The sequence below is a fragment of the Amphiprion ocellaris genome, chromosome 17 (assembly GCF_022539595.1).
Source record: "Amphiprion ocellaris isolate individual 3 ecotype Okinawa chromosome 17, ASM2253959v1, whole genome shotgun sequence".
NCBI classification, from domain to species: Eukaryota; Metazoa; Chordata; class Actinopteri; family Pomacentridae; genus Amphiprion; species Amphiprion ocellaris.
In genome coordinates, this window is record NC_072782.1 from 12357974 (window position 1) to 12364142 (window position 6169).

The window sequence follows — 6169 nt, forward strand, 5'->3', positions numbered from 1 at the left end:
TTTCAATTGCGAAAATATACACGGACCCAAAATGGTCCGTGTACGGACCTGGTAATTGGATTTTCCGTTCTGAAACGGGAATTGAAAAACAAAAAACGAGTGGTTATTTGATTTTCGTTTAAAAATACAAAAATTCAAATTTAAATACAAGGCGTTTTTCCTTTTCATGATCAAAAAGGGATATACGATTTTTTTTTTTTTTAAATGCTTTGATTTTTGTTTCATATTTAGAATAACAAGAAAGTAAATCAGTAAGAGACAGAAACGAAAAAAGGTCCGTTTTTTCATTTTCTGAGACCGGAAGTGGTCATCAGCAAGTGTGGAGCCAAACAGAGTATGGTGCATAGACTGTACATAAATTTTTTTTCTTGAGTTTTCATGGTCAAAATGAGAGATCAGGTGGCCGATCTTAAAATATATCAATATTGATTTTTTTTATAGAGCATTAAAGTTTTGCGAAGCCAGGGGGCGGGACTACTTGATTGACAGTCCGGTCCGGAATGATTGGCAGGTCCTATGGAGGAGGAAGCAGAGACTCTGCTCTCCTCGTTTGGATTAATTCTGACATAATAACTGTTGGTTTATTTATCAGTGGAGCAGCACTTTTCCACAGACAGTTTTCCTGCCCGTTGGCTTGTTTTAACCAGTTTTCTACCTTCGGCTGATTCTACCAGCAGACACTGAAAGGACTCTAATAGTTTGGTAAGTAAATGTTTATTTTCGTATCGGTGCCGCTTTTAATGCACTTTATATGCAGCGTTAGTGTCAGATGTAATGTGTGCCATGCACTCCAGATGTTGGTGGAGTTTGTTTCAGTGTGTGTTGACCAGAGAAGAAAGTTAGCATAGTAAATATTAGTTTTAATGTTAGCGATGCTAACCGAGCTAGCTGCTCAGTCATAGCCTGATTAAAGCTAACGTAGCATCAAGCTAATGTTTTTATGTGTATTGAGTTTCATGTAAACAGCTGAAGTGTGTTGTGTTCCTGTAATGTGGTTCATTAAGTTCATAAAACTGTGGCTGGTTGACATTAATGTAACGTTCAGGAAACTTAAATGTGATTAAAACAGTAACGTTAATGTTCTAGTTGTCAGTAATCAGCTTTAATTTGACACCAAAACAGACTCTGATAGTTTTAAATGACATCAGTTTCATCAATTTGTTGAAAATTGTCTCATTTGTTGTTGTGATGTTGCTGCTGATTCATTAAAAGCAGATGATCCGTGTTGAAGATACGTTTAGTTCTAGTATCAGAAGTACAAGAAGGAAAATGGAAGTTTAGTTCTGCTACATCAATGATTTCAGGATTAAAATAACTAAATGAGTCTTTATGCCTCAAACTTTATTTTTACAATAAAGAAATAATGAAATAATCACAGATAATAAAAATATAAATAGAGAAAACCCGAGAGAATAGTTTCCTGAGAAGTCTATGAAGGAAAAGCAGCTTTTTATCCTGAAAGATCAGAATCAGCTCCAACATCTGCATCTGACAGCATCAAGTCAACCAGAAAGAAAATAAAAAAGAAAATGACTTCTTTCTGATCACATGTGTTCTGTTGCTCACAGTCTGCTGCTGCTCACATTCTTCACATTTATAGTCCACTTTTAAAAATTCAGCAGACAGGTGCTCTGCTTTGGAGTGTGACGATGTCGTCGGTGATGTGGAGAGTGAAGTTTCCGTTTCACCCACAGCGTGCTTTAGGGCAGCCGGGTCGGACTTGATGTTTGAAATACTGACCGACAGCTTAGATTTAACTGTCTGTAGTTCTGTTTTGATGGGTATTAAACTTTCTTTCAAAGCCGACAGGAGCTGGGTCTTTAAAATAACCGCCGTCTCGTTACAGAGTGAAAGTAGCAGTTCCTCCTTAAGGTCAGAGATTGCAGCATCTGAGGGCCTCTTCAAAAGAAGATGTAGTTGATGAAGGCGTTCTGGAGCAGGACCAGAAAGACCACGACCAAGCAGCCTTGAGATCTTAGGCAGCGTCTCCCTCAGGTGGGTGTCAACGGTGTTCACGGTCAGGTCTGTGGTAATCCCTTCAAAAAACAAAACAGAAAAAAATCTAGATTATAAATCAACATGTAACCAAAGCACTCTGTGTATAATGCCATAGTATAGGATGTAGTTCAGAAAATGTCAAAGTATAGTATACTTTTCAAGAATAACATAGTATGGCCTGTAGTTCATAGTATAGCATGTCGGCAAAAAAACCCAACTAATTATTATGTGGTTCAAAAAGTGCAAAATGATAGGATGTTGCCTAAAATTGTCATGTATGATATGTGGTTCAAAAAATGTCATAGTGCAGTATATTGTCAAAATAGTATGTTTTTCAAGAAAACATCAGAGTATATGTCATCTAAAGAATGCCATAGAATATTTCATTGCACAAGTATAGTAATTTTTAAAACTGTTCAAATTCTTGTATGTTGCTAAAAAACAAAAAAAACTAAAACAAAAAAAACCGTCATAATAATATGTCAATTTAAAAAGCCTATAGTATAGAGTGTCGCCCAACAAACGTCATAGTATAGCATGTTGCTCTAAAAACGTCATAGTACAGCATGTCGCTCTAAAAACGTCATAGTACGGCCTTTGGTCCAAAAAACGTCATAGTATAGTAGGGCTGCCACAAACGACGCGTCGACGAATCGCCTGAGCACGATACGTCATCAAAAGCGGAATTGAGCGCGCAATGCAACAGAAATCACCGTCCGAGTGGAGCGCGGAACACGCATGGACATCCGCGCTGTATGGTGCATATATAGTATATGCACGATGCGGCGCGGATGTCCCCGCTGTATCGTAAACGCGGATGTCCACGCTGTATTGTGCATATATAATATATGCATATACTATATATGCACGATACAGCGCGGATGTCCATGCGTGTTCCGCGCTCCACTCAGACGGTGATTTCTGTTGCATTGCGCGCTCACGTCCACTTTTGATGACGTATCGTGCTCAGGCAATTCGTCGACGCGTTTGTGGCAGCCCTATAGTATAGCATGTCACTCTAATAACGTCATATTATCGCATGTTGCTCTAAATACGTCATAGTATAGCATGTCGCTCTAAAAACGTCATAGTGTAGCATGTCACCCGAAAAACATCATAGTATAGCATATCACTCTAAAATTGTCATAGTATAGCATGTCACTCTAAAAACGTCATAGTATAGCATGTCACCCAAAAAACATCATAGTATAGCATATCACTCTAAAATTGTCATAGTACAGCATGTCGCTCTAAAAACGTCATAGTATAGCATCTCACCCAAAAAACATCATAGTATAGCATATCACTCTAAAATTGTCATAGTATAGCATGTCACTCTAAAAACGTCATAGTATAGCCTTTGGTCTAAAAACGTCATAGTATAGCATGGCGCTTTAAAAACGTCATAGTATAGCTTTTGATCTAACAAACATCATAGTATAGCATGTCGTTCAACAAAATATTATAGTATAGCATGTCACTCTAAAAACGTCACAGTGTAGCATGTCGCTCTAAAAACGTCATCGTATAGCGTGTCACTCTAAAAACGTCATAGTACAGCATGTCGTTCAAAAAACGTCATAGTATAGCATGTTGCCCAAAGAACGTCATAGTATAGCTTGTCGCCCAAAAAATGTCATAGCATGTCGCCCAAAAAACGTCATCGTATAGCATGTCGCTCTAAAAACGTCATAGTATAGCATGTCGCCCAAAAAACGTCATAATATAGCATGTCGTCCAAAAAACGTCATAGTATAGCATGTCGCCCAAAAAACGTCATAGTATAGCCTTTGGTCGAAAAAAACATCATAGTATAGCATGTCACCCAAAAAACGTCATAGTATAGCATGTCGCCCAAAAACGTCATAGTATAGCATGTCGCTCAAAAAAAGGTCACAGTGTAGCATGTCGCTCTAAAATTGTCATAGTATAGCATGTCCCTCAACAAACGTCATTGTATAGCATGTTGTCCAAAAAACGTCAACGTATAGCATGTCGCTCTAAAAACGTCATTGTATAGCATGCCGTCCAAAAAATGTCATCGTATAGCATGTCACTCTAAAAACGTCATAGTACAGCATGTCGTTCGAAAAACGTCGTAGAATAGCATGTCGCTCTAAAATCGTCATAGTATAGCATCTCATTCAAATAACGTCATAGTATAGCATGTCACCCAAAAAACGTCATAGCATGTTGCCCAAAAAACGTCATAGTATAGCATGTTGCCCAAAGAACGTCATAGTATAGCTTGTCGCCCAAAAAATGTCATAGTATAGCATGTCGCTCTAAAATCGTCATAGTACAGCATGTCATTCAAATAACGTCATAGTATAGCATGTCACCCAAAAAACGTCATAGCATGTCGCCCAAAAAACGTCATAGTATAGCCTTTGGTCCACAAAACGTTGTTATGTCCTGGCTGTCTGAAGTAGGTGAGGAGCAACACCAAAACAGTCCAAACGCTGGTTTCCAGAGGGTTAGACGAATATTTATTTGAAAGAGTAAGTTCACAACAACACAACATGTGAGGGCGTTAAAAGCAAATGGGTGTTAGTAAAATAAAAATAAATTAACAGAACTAAAAATGAACTTTGTGTTGACATTGATGGGCATTCCAACCAGGAACAAAGTAAAAGATAATCAATACGAAAAAAAACTCTTCCCGTTCACCTCTTAAAACCCAAAAACACACCGCACCCTAAACTAAAACTACCAATGGGTTTCCTGTTTTCCTTTCTGAACAATTCAAAGGTCCCTCTCTATCTCCCCACACATCCACCAACCACTGGAACACATCTCCAAAGTTCTGCCGGGCCAGCTCAGCTTCCCCTCAGAAGAAGTGCCGCCACCTGCCAGATGAAGGAGCCTTTTGAGAGGCAGCTGGCATCGTGATTGGACTGTACTTTGGTCTGTTCCAATCCAGCTTCAGCTCCAGAGACGGCAGGCGGGACGAGTCAACGGAGGCCGGGTGGACGAAGGCATGCAGCTGAGTCGAAAAAACAATGCGATTCTTCAACATGTTTTAAAAATGTGCCATATGATGAAATAATGTAAAGGAGGCCGTGAAAAACACTCCAGAAAGGTTTTCTTTGAAAAAAAAGTCATCACGAATTTTGGCGCAAAAAACGCCATAGTATACTATGTCGAAAAAAAAATGTGATTTTTCAACATTTTGTAAAAACGTGCCATATGATGAAATAATGTAAAGGAAACCGTGAAAAACACTCCAGAAAGGTTTTCTTTGAAAAAATCATCATGAATTTTGGCGCAAAAAAACGCCACAGTATACTGTATCGAAAAAAAAATGCGATTTTTCAACGTTGTAAAAACATGCCATATGATGAAATAATGTGAAGTAGGCCGTGAAACACACTCCAGAAAGGTTACTTTGAAAAAAAATCATCATGAATTTCGGCGCAAAAAAACGCCATAGTATACTATGTCGAAAAAAAAATGTGATTTTTCAACATGTTGTAAAAACGTGCCATATGATGAAATAATGTAACGGAGGCCGTGAAAAGCACTCCAGAAAGGTTTTCTTTGAAAAAAAAATCATCATTAATTTCGGCGCAAAAAAACGCCATAGTCTACTATGTCGAAAAAAAATGTGATTTTTCAACATGTTGTAAAAATGTGCCATATGATGAAATAATGTAAAGGAGGCCATGAAAAACACTGCAGAAAGGTTTTCTTTGAAAAAAAAATAATCATGAATTTTGGCGCAAAAAACACCATAGTATGTCGAAAAAAAATGCGATTTTTCAACATGTTGTGAAAACGTGCCATATGATGAAATCATGTAAAGGAGGCCATGAAAAACACTATGGAAAGGTTTTCTTTGAAAAAAAAAATCATCATGAATTTTGGCGCAAAAAACGCCATAGTATACTATGTCGAAAAAAAATGCGATTTTTCAACATGTAAAAACATGCCATATGATGAAATAATGTGAAGTAGGCCGTGAAACACACTCCAGAAAGGTTACTTTGAAAAACTAAATCATCATGAATTTCGGCGCAAAAAAACGCCATAGTATACTATGTCGAAAAAAAATGCGATTTTTCAACGTTGTAAAAAATGCCATATGATGAAATAATGTAAAGCAGGCTGTGAAAAACACTCTAGAAAGGTTACCTTGAAAAAAAATCATCATGAATTTCGGCGCAAAAAA

General features: G+C 37.7%; 1 long non-coding RNA gene across 1 annotated transcript; it reads left to right on the forward strand.

The window, feature by feature from the left end:
• The first annotated feature begins 621 nt into the window (after positions 1-621).
• On the forward strand, positions 622-5019 carry LOC129350924 (uncharacterized). Its single transcript, XR_008604516.1, has 3 exons — positions 622-702; positions 1847-1995; positions 4750-5019. It is a non-coding gene; the product is annotated as an uncharacterized LOC129350924 (long non-coding RNA).
• Positions 5020-6169: the final 1150 nt, after the last annotated feature.